At 39.4% G+C, this 14,564-nt stretch overlaps 1 protein-coding gene across 1 annotated transcript in view; it reads right to left on the bottom strand.

Moving 5' to 3' along the window:
• Positions 1–14,564, bottom strand: part of eys (eyes shut homolog) — a 313,033-nt gene that overhangs the window by 62,952 nt on the left and 235,517 nt on the right. The window lies entirely within an intron of this gene.

Genomic DNA, 14,564 nt, shown 5'->3' with positions numbered 1-14,564 from the left:
ATCTTTAAAAGTACAAGTATTCCATGTAGTCACTCAATTAACATGAGGCAATCAAAAGAGCATGCATAATAATGATAAAATGAGCTAAATTGTTTTTAACAATGATTTTATATGGAGTATACAGACGGATGTCACACCGCAGGACACGTCAATTTTACACATCAATAACTATGGTGTCATAAAAACTATGACAACGTAAACATGCTGTTTAAAATAGCGTTACTTTCCAAAAGCATTTCCTGTCAACCACCCATGTAATTGTTTTGGTCATCTTCAATGACTAAAATCCATAACCTGTATCTTATTGAACTCTGACTTGAATTTTGACCGTATATTGTGCAAGACCTCCAGCTGAATGCACAGTCAAGAGTGGTAACATCTGCCAGACTCTGATAAATAGCCTACAAGCAAAGGCAGGAGGATGCTGTCAGAACCTGTACTGGAGCAGTGTTATCTCCCAGAGGGTGACAGACGACAGTGACTTTAGGGGAAGAGGAAGGTGGGTGTTGTCTTCTGTGGTCAGGATGTCTCTGCAGCAGTAAGGATCTGTTAGCTTTTACACACAAGGCAATGTATGCAGTGTGACACTGTCAAGAGATACGTGACGATACTTCAACGGGGGCCGTTCACAGTGGATGTGTGTCACGGCGTTGCTCATACAGCGCTCTATATACAAGACATACAAGGTTGATTCAGCAATATGCATAGACCCTTCTCAGAGAGTCAGTGTAAAGCAATTTATGATATTTCAAGCCTGCGGCAATGAAAACTAAAATATACCTAATTGACACTTCGATAAGCTCCGCCCCCCTTGGTTATGGTTGCACGCTCTGACAAGCTCTGCAGAACTCCTCACTGGAATAAATGGGAGATCATCATGTCATGGATGGTAAGTTTTTTATAAACGGATGGACAATATTTTTATGTGGGATGGTATGAAGAGTGACAATGTAAAGCATATTTATCTCAAGTTTTTTGTAAAAGAAATGGTTACAGTAATTTGATTAAAAACTGTGGAGACTGTGAATCAGAATCAAGGCAAACTATTATTACAATCACTTGAAAATATATATATATTTTTTAATATTAATTACACATCTAATAACATTAGTGAACAGAGCTGTTTATAATGTCTCATAACACACACATTTTTATGCTGTGAACTGTTTATTTACTATCGCTTTTAGTATGACTTGAATCTAAACTGTCGCCCTCTGGCCGGCGCTACAGAGCACTAAGCGCCAGGACATCCAGGCAAAAGAACAGTTTTTACCCACAGGCCATTTTCCTCAAAACCAATGAAACTGCCCCATAGTGCAGAAATGTAAATACATATCTCATGTACATATGTAAATTCACATATTTAATTCAATAACTGTACACACCCATACCTTGCACATACATTACCACTTGCACATGTAAATTCTATTATATGTCCTAATATATATAAAGTATGTCTGTTTATACTCTTACCTTGTTTTATATTCTATGTTTCACTGTAATGATCTATGTGCACTTGCTTGTTTCTCCCATCACCGTAAAAAAAAAAAAAAATCCTTGTGTACGTGATTACAGGGACGGGATTAAGCCCTTATTACAGGGACAATCCCCCCGGAGCAACCTGAAGTTAAGTGCCTTGCTCAAGGACACAATGATGGTGGATGTGGGGATCGAACCAACGACCTTCTGATTAACAGATTACCAGTTATGTGCTTTAGACCACTACATTACTCCCATAGACTGTCATTGGAAAATAGTAGTGATGGGTCATTCATGAAAGATTCATTCATTTTGAATGAATCTTTTATGCGACTCAGAAGAATGAGTAGTCTCAGAGAGGGATTGGTTCATTTTTTGCCGCGCGTGTGCATTGCGCAACATCCGCTTGTTTGTTATGTTTAAACTGCATAGGAGCTGTACATGAAACAGAAATTATTAGTTCACCTTTCAACTCTTTTGGTCCGAGTCATTAACTAACATCCATATAGACTATGCATTGGTCACACAGGAAACAGACATGATTAGTTCACATCTCGAGTCTTCTCGTCCGAGTTGTTCGTTTTTCTGTCACGTGACTGCCGTATACGTTGGCTATCAAATGACAAAAGAACGAAAGACTTGGACAAGAAGATTCAATCCAGAGGTGAACTAATCATTTCTGTTTCTCATAATTTGTCCTAGGCTGCATTATAAATGTTTTATTATTGTGACTATAATCAAAGTTTGCGTGAATAGACGTGTTGGGGGGATTTGGCTATTGAAAATGTAACATTTTTATTTAATTCTGTTCAAATGAATGAAATGAATGAAATTACTTGAATAAAGATTTGTTCATTTTGCTGAACAAGACTCAAAGATCCATGTCAGTAAAATTATCCTCTTCCAATCACTAGAAAATAGCAAACGTGTGTCAGAGTAATGGTGGCAGGGCAACAGTTGCTAAGACAGGATTGGTCAGAAGCACTTTTAAGGTGGGGCTTAATTTTTAATGGGAATCACAACGAGGCTGTGTGGGATAGACGTACAGTCTCTTCAATGGGCTCTCCTAAAGTTTAAAGAGTATTTTGGATCGTTTTGCAGAAAAAACATTGATCAAATATCTGTCCAAGAGCATTCAGTATTCAAAGAACTCAAAGAAAATCAGATGTGATCTAGGAGCTTTATTATACTTTATACAGTTCTACATGCTCCCTTTTGCTTCACCCCAATTGTAGTTATTAGAGAAGCATTGTGCATGGGCACACCAATGTATAACAAATGTATAAAACTAAGCCCTTCATGTTTTGTCCAATCCAGCCATCAAACTAAAATTAGTTTGACACTCTTGCTTTAAGTGTTACAGTAAATAAAAATAACAAACAAAATTCATCCTCTTCACTCCCTACAGGCAATCTGATCTGGTTATTGTTGCAGGTACAGAGCTTTGGATAATGATCCATTATGATCAGTATGATAAAGTGTTCGGTATAACACTGTGTCCTCCTGCTTGTTACAGATGCTGGTTAGGCAAAGTGTTGACTGCTCACCATCCATCTTGAAAATAATGACAGCAAGAAACAGCATTTCCTTCCAAACTTCCAGCAGACAAATACATTGCCGATGACCCCTTTGAACTTATGGATTTGCATTTACATGACACGGAGTTCATTTTGTAATTAAACCACAGGTGCGCATCCAAATTCTTTTTAAAAAATGGAATTTTCGAGAGCTATTTTCTAATATAATTTTTCCTAATTTTTTTTATTATCTTCTCCCCTTTTTCTCCCAATTTGGAATTATCAATTTCCACTACTTAGTAGGTCCTCGTGGTGGCATGGTAACTCACCTTAATCCGGGTGGCGGAGGACAAGTCTCAGTTGCCTCCGCTTCTGAGACCGTCAATCCGCACGTGGAGGCTCATGCTACTCTCCACGATCCATGCGCAACTTACCACATGCCCCACTGAGAGCGAGAACCCCTAATCGCGACCACGAGGAGGTTACCATGTGACTCTACCCTCCCTATCAACCAGGCCAATTTGGTTGCTTGTTAGACCTGGCTGGAGTCACTCAGCACCCCCTGGATTCGAACTCATGACTCAGCGTCAACACACGCTGAGCTACCAAGGACCCCATTTCTCTGAATATTAAACATTTTTCTGATTACCCAGTGTGTTTTTCAGTATAACAGAACTATTAGGTTTAATTTCAGATTGCAAAGCAGTACTGTATTGACACTACTCAAACATTCTGGTATGTTTTCAACCCCTAACCTTAAGTATGACATTTCGCAATTATTTCAGCTTGAACAACTTAACATACAAACTCTTTTCAAACTTTGTTTAGTAGATAATTTCAGCCTTTAATGCTCCATCTATTTTTGTTTTTCATAAAATCTCTATTTTTAAGAAATATAAGAAAACATTTAAAAAATCTCCCATTGACTTACATTGATGGAATGATGTAAACGACCGTGACGATATCGTCATAATATTTGCATTCTAAACTGCATTTAGTTCATTTTCTTCATCAAAAATGTATTCCTTGCATATATTTAACTATCTATAGTCATATTTCCACTGCAAAGACTGTCAAGTTACAGTATGTGTTGATTGTTGTGCACGGCAGAAAGCCGTGTGAAGCACGAGTATTATGGCAATGCAAAGCAGCTCTGATGTGGCATTTCATTTATGCAGAACCAAAGCCTAAACTTGAGCTTTCCTAAAACTGCCAAAACCTAAACTTATGCTTTAGAAAATGGAAATCTAATTTGTTTGATGTGCTTGGATATATATATATATATATATATATATATATATATATATATATATATATATATATATATATATATATTCAAAAGACTTGTCTACATTCCTTAGACAGTATGAGTATGAATGCAATGTTTCTATAAAACTAAATAGCTCAATTTGCTATTTTCACTTCAGAAACAGGGCCTGTAATCAGAGATTTTAGGGATGGATGGTAAAGCTCTTTAGTGGAACCAGAAAAATTGTCACACTTGTGTACCATAATTAATCTATCCTGCTACCCCAGAGAATTTTACTCCTCCGTTCCCTGCACCAAGTTCCAACAATGACAATAATTGTTGTGCCAAGCGGCAAAGTCTTATTTGACTCAGACTACAGAACGAGAGGCTCCTCTGTCAAATCCCCAGACTTGTTATAATAATTCTCATTGAAAAACTTTGTCAGCAAGTAAACAGCCTTTGGACTCCACCCCATGAAGCACTCACTGCCATCACAGAATGAAGTTGGGGGCTCAGTAAATGGCCAAAGCAAATCAAGCATGTCCCAGTGCTCCACACAGGTTGGACTTCAGTCAGAGTGAAGGAGCCTTTCAAACGGATTCTCAATTCCTTTCACTCAGCAGAAAACATTGCACACTCTCCAGGCTGCTGTTTAAAGGGGAGTTTTACGAGGGTGATGAACCATGAGATAAGCACAGATACAGTCTTGATGGATAAACGAGGGAAAAGAAAAGAAAAGCACTGGCTGAAAGAGGCAACAATGCCTTATTCTTTTTGTTATCAGAGAGTAACTTTGATCCTTTAAACAGTAGACAATGCAGCTATTAGTGGTGAGAAAAGGGTAATTGATGTTTAGAAGGTTCTTTTGCATACATGCATATTTAATCAGGGCTCAACTATAAGGATTTTTTTCCTGCTGGCACACATTTTACTTAACCTGTCAACACAAAAAATAAAGATTACAAAAATATATAGGCCTATAATATACATTGTTGAAGAAACAAAATGTATGTGCCAGATAGAAAAATATCTGTGTTTTTTTTTTACAAAAAAGTGTAAATTCATAAACCCACTTTTGCTTGAAATCAAAGGCATACCAAGCTGATCACACAGGAAATTGACATGTTCCAAATGGTCATGTACCCTGAAATCGACCCCATTCTGCTGAATTACTGACAAGCGCCATTCACCATCTGACATTTTGGAATCAATTAAAACATGTTTACCTTTTCCTGTGGTGCTACTGATAGCACATTATCCAAGCAGCCTCAGACACATGGGTTCTGGTCCAATGGAAACCAGGAAGTAATCGCGTACACATCAGCAATGGTGCAAGCGATTCAGAGTTTGCATATTCACTCTTAAATGAAATATTTATAGTCCCCTGATGGTTATTTTTATGGTTTGGGGTTAGAAATGCATTTCTGTTCACAGTATTCTGTTGCACTTCTGTTGACTACACATAATTTACAACTAAATGTACAACTCACTTTTGGCACTAACTTGTGGAAATGTCACCTCAACAACACTTCCAGCTTTGGACACTAAGGTCAGTGGTTTGAATTTTGGTGAACACATTACAATTTCAGCATCAGAGCTTTCGACCTCCTGTCACGCAAATTCATTGTTATTTCAAACCCAATCGAAAAGAGCATTATAGCAATTGTGACAACCTTACAAGTTATGCAGCTAGATAAGGGGTCGGCAAACTATGGCAAACATGCCAGCATTGGCGTGCAGAGGGATAATCACCGGCAGCCTACATTCCGTGTTTCATTTGTTTCTTTTTGCTTACAGAACAACACCTGATGTAACAAGGAAAACACCACTATTAATCCTTGAGATTTCCAACCCAGCATACAGGTGCACCATCCTTAAACCATGGTCACATTCACAATTCCATTTAATGATTAAAAGAGAAAACATAAATACACATCGTTTTTAAAAATTTTTTTGAGTCTATTCAAAATATACATTAAAACTGGAAATAAAGTTTTAGGATTTTGCAGGTGCGATTCACCGAAAAGGGCTAAATAGTTGATCGCCTTGTGATGTGCGAATGGCTTGCACACGCAGTGCGAGTCTCATCACACTTTAATAGTGTTTAGATTCCCATTCAACTGATGAAAACACTGCGTGATCATGAGGAAGGATTACATCAAGATGTAGATTGGAATGCAGGTACGAAAAACTTAATATAAATAAAACAGTCTACTCCTCTGTTACTTGTGTGCTAGTGATTATATGATTACAATGAAATAGAAGAAATATTTAAGATTCCACACAATTTTTTGATCAGCAGTCAAATAAACATATTTGTGACATTAACTGTGTTAACTCATTTTGTACTAAAGGACAGGTTTTCTTTCATTAAAGCACTTTCACAAGATCTTCTTCTTTCGGCTGCTCCCATTAGGGGTCGCCACAGTGGACCATCCGTGATCTGTATATTTGACTTGGCACAGGTTTTATGCCAGATGCCCTTCCTGAAGCAACCCCAGTGGCTGGGGGACTCTCACTCATTTTCACATGATGCTCTGTGAAAATTCACATGCAGGATAATGATTAAATCATAATCATCGGGTTTTGCACAAAATTTTCACTCAAACTGTTATATATATATTATATATAAAAATCAAAATGTTTAAGTTTGCAATGCATAAAACACATGCATAGGATCAACAAATGAAGACATAGTGACTACCCAGCACTGGCCCTATAGGGCAAGTGACAGCCTATCAACTGACTGACCTGAAACTCTCTTAAACTGGCCCAAGGGGGGCCTAGGTAGCTCAGCAAGTAAAGACGTTGACTACCACACCTGGAGTCGCTAGTTCGAATCCAGGGAGTGCTGAGAGACTCCAGTTAAGCTTTCTAAGCAACTGATTGCCCCAGTTGCTAGGATGGGTAGAGTCACACTGGGTTAACCTTCTCGTGGTCGTTATAATGTGGTTCTCGCAATCGGTGGGGTGCATGATGAGTTGTGTGTGGATGTTGCAGAGAATAGCATGAGCCTCCACATGCACTAGGTCTCTGCGGTAACGTGCTCAACAAGCCATGTGATAAGATGTGTGGATTGACTGTCTCAGACACGGAGGCAACTGAGATTCGTCATCCGCCACCCAGATTGAGGCGAGTCACTGCGCCACCACAAGTACTTAGAGTGCATTTAGAATTGGGCATCCCAAATTTGGGAGAAAAGGGGAGAAAAAAAAACTGCCCTGAGAAGAGTATAGCTGAAAAGAGGCGGTTGCTCCAAACCACCATTGAAGATATATGGAGTCCCCTTTCCCTAAACGTAACAGTGAGTGGAAGTGACACCTCTGTTTTGGAGTTGGTGCAACCCCCTTTTGGAGTAACCCCGCCATCTTTTAGAGATTCCTCCCCCATTTGGAGGTCTCCGGCCTGCAGCTATACTTGACTGGCCCTGGCCCATCACAATTTTTTAGCCTGTTTATTGGTTTTATGGCTAGTTTATTGCACAGAAACATAGATGCAAACAGTAGCATCTTTCTGTGCCATGTGCACAACCTTACTTAATTATATAATACAGTGTCTACCTGATTATGTGGGGGGTGGGGGGCTACAAATGAGCCGGCTCTGAACATAGCAACCCCTTTGCTTTGCATAGTACCCAGAGGGACAAATAACATTTCAGTGGATTACTTAATTATCAGCACATTAGCACTTTGAGAACAAATGGCTGAAGAGTTGTGAAAAGGCTATAAGAGTGCAGAAGTGCTGAGTGAGTTGTTGAGAGAGGTCACAGTTTGCCTGCCTTCCCTTTTTATAGAAATGTACACACTCCTTGCCAAATGTTTTTCAATAAATACATGGAAAACAAACAACAACAACCCAGCAAACTTTTTAAGAAATATGATGGGTCTCTGCCAAAGGTCTGATCTTGAAAGTGATGTCATACTGCCTAAATACATTTATAAGCAGATGGACAGCTGTTAAAAAAACAGCCATACAGCATATGTGCAGTGCAGAGCAGAGCTCGTCCTTCCTTTAGGGACCTCTATGTCTAGATTATGCCCCCCCCCCCCCAAAAAAAGAAGCAAGCTGAGCAGTGTTATATAGAGGAAACCATATTGTATATATACTAATGCCCTGACACCAAACCTTGTCTGTATTATTACTCTTGAGTTGTAAGGCACATGCGCATCTGTAACTCCTAAAGGAGGCCACCGTCTGACCAAGCCGTGAGAAATGCTGAGAAGCAAACAAAGTATTTTCATCTTGACGACAACTTGCCTGTAGGTGCTTTGCTGATATCAATTTTTTTTACCATCTAAATTTAGATTTGTGACATTGTATATTTTGCTCCACATATTCTTGATTATAATGTAGAAATGTTTGTACAACACAAAATGTTAAATAGCTAGATCATTTATTTTATTTTATCTTAAGTATAAGAGGGAGGCCTTGATTCTAAGTGTGCTTATAGTGACCTAAAAAAGAGAGAATAAAATAAATAACAATCCCATCTAAAAATAAGAGACAACTATACAGTAAGTAAACCATTTGTACAGTGGACTGATTTCCCAAAAAGTATCAACACTGCAGTTTCATAAAAACAATGCTCTCTTTTTCTCAGCCAATGGCATGAGTTTGGATCGGGACATTAGTTTGTGTGACCATTGTATGATCGAGTGAATATTTTTTTTTTTTTGGACCGAACAATTAAGAAAAGCAGCCACAACTACTTCAATACTATTTAAAAAGCATCCCAGGGTGATACCTCAAGAAGTTGGTTTAGAAAATGTCAAGAGGAATATTTTCACTAAAACCTTGTCTGATTCCAACATAATTTTACTGGAATTTAGTGCCCCCCACTGGACATTTCACTGGGAAACTGCAGTCAAATGTGTAATGAAGCATGTAATTTCATTTTATATATTTAGATTTTTCATTAATACAAAAATAAATAGTAATATACAGCAATACTTAGTTTCTACATATATTTCATACTTCCGTGAACATTTTTGAGTGATAAAGCAAATTAACCACTGAATCAGTGTTTTTAACCAATTTACTTTGAAGTACTGTTTTTTTTTGCTCTTATGAGAGATGCTCTTATAACAACTCTGTCTGAATGCTCTCATACTCCTAAGTCGAGAGAAAAGTAAGGATTACTTTGGACATGCTCTTTTGGAAACATAATGGCCATATAAACAGCACATCAAAATAATTGTAACACTAGCACTAAACCTTAAATTTATATCACCAGCAAAATCATTGCAAATTGTCCACTCAGGCCACATGTACAATGCCACGTCCAAACTAATATGATTTCATTTGAAAACAGATTGATTGGGGCTGCTGTGGCTCAGGTGGCAGAGCAGGTTGGCCACAAATCGTAGGGTTGGTGGTTTAATTCCCGGCCCACATGACTCCACATGCAGAAGTGTCCTTGGGCAAGACACTGAACCCCAAGTTGGTCCCAATGTCAGGCTAGTGCCTTGCATGGCAGCTCTGCCATCATTCGTGTGTGTGTGTGAATGGATTAATGAATCCAACAATGAACAGTGTAAAGCGCTTTGAAAACTGTAAAGGTTAAAAAAGCGCTATATAATGCAAACCATTTACCATTGATTTCAACTAAGACATTCACTAAGACATTTGAAATGTAAGAGGATGAGTGTGGATGTTACCTTAAATGTGATTCCTGAGTTCGGAAATGTCCATATGATAAAGCAACACATACACTCACCTAAAGGATTATTAGGAACACCATACTAATACTGTGTTTGACCCCCTTTCGCCTTCAGAACTGCCTTAATTCTACGTGGCATTGATTCAACAAGGTGCTGAAAGCATTCTTTAGAAATGTTGGCCCATATTGATAGGATAGCATCTTGCAGTTGATGGAGATTTGTGGGGCACGAAGCTCCCGTTCCACCACATCCCAAAGATGCTCTATTGGGTTGAGATCTGGTGACTGTGGGGGCCATTTTAGTACAGTGAACTCATTGTCATGTTCAAGAAACCAATTTGAAATGATTCGAGCTTTGTGACATGGTGCATTATCCTGCTGGAAGTAGCCATCAGAGGATGGGTACATGGTGGCCATAAAAGGATGGACATGGTCAGAAACAATACTCAGGTAGGCTGTGGCATTTAAACGATGCCCAATTGGCACTAAGGGGCCTAAAGTGTGCCAAGAAAACATCCCCCACACCATTACACCACCACCACCAGCCTGCACAGTGGTAACAAGGCATGATGGATCCATGTTCTCATTCTGTTTACGCCAAATTCTGACTCTACCATCTGAATGTCTCAACAGAAATCGAGACTCATCAGACCAGGCAACATTTTTCCAGTCTTCAACTGTCCAATTTTGGTGAGCTCTTGCAAATTGTAGCCTCTTTTTCCTATTTGTAGTGGAGATGAGTGGTACCCGGTGGGGTCTTCTGCTGTTGTAGCCCATCCGCCTCAAGGTTGTGCGTGTTGTGGCTTCACAAATGCTTTGCTGCATACCTCGGTTGTAACGAGTGGTTATTTCAGGCAAAGTTGCTCTTCTATCAGCTTGAATCAGTCGGCCCATTCTCCTCTGACCTCTAGCATCAACAAGGCATTTTCGCCCACAGGACTGCCACATACTGGATGTTTTTCCCTTTTCACACCATTCTTTGTAAACCCTAGAAATGGTTGTGCGTGAAAATCCCAGTAACTGAGCAGATTGTGAAATACTCAGACCAGCCCGTCTGGCACCAACAACCATGCCACGCTCAAAATCACTTAAATCACCTTTCTTTCCCATTCAGACATTCAGTTTGGAGTTCAGGAGATTGTCTTGACCAGGACCACACCCCTAAATGCATTGAAGCAACTGCCATGTGATTAGTTGATTAGATTATTGCATTAATGACAAATTGAACAGGTGTTCCTAATAAAGACTTTAGGTGAGTGTATGTATGCTTCTGTCTGTGGTCCTTGTTCTAGTCTGGAGTCTATGGCACATGGATACACCACTATGGCTGCCTACATGTCATGCTGCCACCATTACTCAGGCTTTCTCATGTCACTACTTATAAAAACACTAGACCTCTATCTATTTTAAAGGAATTGCTACTAGGCTGGTTTATCATCTCTACGGACAGTTGTCCTTATCTTTGACATGGAACACTGAAGAGATTCAGTGTGACCCTATCGCTCCAATTCAATCAAGAAGTGATGGACACCCCCTCATCTTCCTCACCCTTTCACCCTTTTGGCTGTTTTGTCTTGGCATGTTTGCTGATGCTAGCTGGTCATCAAGCATAATAATTATGAGTGGACTAAATTAAAGTGACAAGCAAGTCAGTTTATCTAGAGCTGATAGCAATAACCTCTCACTGACCTGTGACCTGTGTTCAGGATCAAAATCAGAATGAGCTAGTATGCTTACACATACAAAAATAAAAAGCAAATAGAAAATATCAGTATATATATAGAAATACACAATAAGAGAATATATATATATATATATACTCACCTAGAACTTTATTAGGAACAGTATGGTCCTAAAAATAGTTCCCAATATGGTCTTCTACTGTCGTAGCCCATTCGCCTCAAGGTTCGATGTGTTTGCATTCTTAGATGCTATTCTGCACACTACAAATGTACAGAGTGGTTATCTGAGTTACTGTAGCCTTTCTGTCAGCTCAAACCTGTCTGGCCATTCTCCGTTGACCTTTTTCATCAACAATGTGTTTCTGTCCACAGAACTGCCGCTGACTGTATGTTTTTTGTTTTTGGCACCATTCTGAGTAAACTCTAGAGACTATAGTGTCTGTTGTGCATGAAAATCCAAGGAGATCAGCAGTTATACCAGTCAAACCAGCCTGTCTGGCACCAACAATCATGCCACCAATTTTCCCTATTGTGATGGTTGATGTGAACATTAACTGAAGCTCCTGACCCATATTTACATGATTTTATGCAGTGCATTGCTGCCACATGATTGGCTGATTAGATAATCAAATGAATAAGTAGGTGTACAGGTGTTCCTAATAAAGTTCTAGGTGAGTGTATATATATATATATATATATATTCTACAAATCTGTTACAGATAGTGCAAGGGAATGTAGTGCAAGGGAATGTAATGGCTGAAGAGGTAGGATATGATGTATAAATATAAATAGACATCTGTGTATTGCACATAATTGTTCAATGGGGCAGTTTTAACTGTTCATGAGATAGATAGCCTGAGGGAAAAACTGTTCTTGTGCCTGACGGTTCTGGTGCTCAGTGCTCTGTAGCGTTGGCCACAAGGCAACAGTTAAAAAAAGGTAGTGGGCTGGGTGAGTGATGTCCAGAGTGATTTTTCCAGCCCTTTCTGCACTCTGGAAGTTCTTGAAAGGAGGGCAGGGGGAAAATAATAATCCACTCAGCAGTCCGTACTGTCCTTTGTAGTCCTCTGATTTTGTAGCTGACCTAAACCAGACAGTTATTGAAGTGCAAAGGATAGACTCAATGACCGCTGAGTAGAACTGTATCACCAGCGCCTGTGGCAAGTTGAACTTACTCACCTGGCGAAGGAAGTAACACGTCTGCTGAGCCTTTTTCACAATATGGGTCTCCCACTTCAGGTCCTGTGAGATGGTAGAGCCCAGGAACCTGAATGACTCCACTGCAACCACAGTTATGTTCAGAATGGTGAGCAGGTCAATGTTGGGGTGTTCCTCCTAAAGTCCACTATCATCTCCAATGTTTTGAGCATGTTCAGCTCTAGGTTGTTTTGACTGCACCAGACAGCCAGCTGTTCAACATCCCTTCTGTATGCAGACTCATTGCCATCCTGGAGGGCACCAGTGCTGATTGTATAGGTTCTGGAGGTGAATTTCCCTTGTCTCACTAACTTCTAATCTGTCAGAAAGCTAGTGATCCACTGAAAGATAGAGGTGGGAACAGAGACTTGGTTTAATGTAGTCTGGAGAACAGCTGGAATGATGGTGTTGAAAGCTGAACTGAAGTCCACTAAAAGGATCCTTTTTATTTGTCCTTGGTCTGTCCAGATGTTGCAGGATATAATGCAATACCATGTTGACTGCATCATCCACAGACCTGTTTTCTTGATAAGAAAATTTAAAAGTATACAGAAAGGGTCCAGAGATGTCCTTCAGGTGGGCCAACACCAGTCTCTCAAATGACTTCATGACCAAAGACATCAGAGTGACAGGTCTGTAGTCATTGAGTCCTGTGATATGGGGTTTCTTTGGACAGGGATGATGTTGGTGCATTTGAAGCAGCAGGGAACTTCACACATCTGAGCTCCAGTGATCTGTTGAAGATCTGTGTGAAGATGGGGGCCAGTTGGTCAGCACAGAATTTTAGTCAAGTGGGTGAAACACTTTCTGGGCCCTGTGCTTTTCAAATCTACAGTAAAACACATTCAGGTTGTCAGCCAGTTGTTGATTCCTACAGTGTTGGGGGATGGTGTCTTGCTTATTAAGAAGCCACAGCTTTATCCTAGAGAATTGGTAATTACAGGCTGATTTCAAATCTACAATTTATGTCGATAATACTAGTAACGGTAGTGTCCTCCCAACTATACTCATTTCTACAGAGAAATGGAATATATGAACAATTTCAGTACAGAGCCTACACTTATCCGAGTTACAAATTACTTGCTCTTATCATCTGATCATGGCTGCATTTCTCTTCTAGTGCTTTAAGATCTTAGTGCTGCCTTTGACATGATAGATCACAACATTCTCTTGAATAGGCTGGAGAATTAGGTTTGCATTTGTGGACTTGCATTAGCATGGTTTAGGTCCTATTTATCAGACCGCTACGACTATGTATGTGTAAACGAGGAATTGTCAAATCAAACAAAAGTTGAGTATGGAGTGCCACAGGGATCAGTTTTAGGACCTCTGTTTTTCTCCTTATGCATCCTTCCCCTGGGAGACATGATCAGGAAGCATGAAATATGTTTCCACTGTTATGCCGACGATACCAACTTTATATTTGTTCTAAACCCAGTGAAAATTCACAAATCTGTAAATTAGCAGTGTATCAATGAAATCAAAGATTGGATAGCCAGAATTTCCTTCTATTCAATTCCGACAAAACAGAAGTACTAACAATTGGACCAAAAACCTCTAAAAATAAGCCGGTAAAATATAATTTGACTCTTGATGGATGTACTGTTACATCGTTTTCTTATGAAAAAGCTTGTGTGTTATATTTTATACAAAAAATTCTTCCACCTGAGAAATAGTGCTAAATTACGACACATGCTTTTTTTTTCTGATGCCAAAAAATTAATTCATGCATTCACAACCTCACGACTAGATTATTGTAATGCCTTACTGAGAGGATGTCA

The sequence above is a fragment of the Xyrauchen texanus genome, chromosome 24 (assembly GCF_025860055.1).
Source record: "Xyrauchen texanus isolate HMW12.3.18 chromosome 24, RBS_HiC_50CHRs, whole genome shotgun sequence".
NCBI classification, from domain to species: domain Eukaryota; kingdom Metazoa; phylum Chordata; class Actinopteri; order Cypriniformes; family Catostomidae; genus Xyrauchen; species Xyrauchen texanus.
This window is presented reverse-complemented; position numbering and strand designations above follow the sequence as displayed.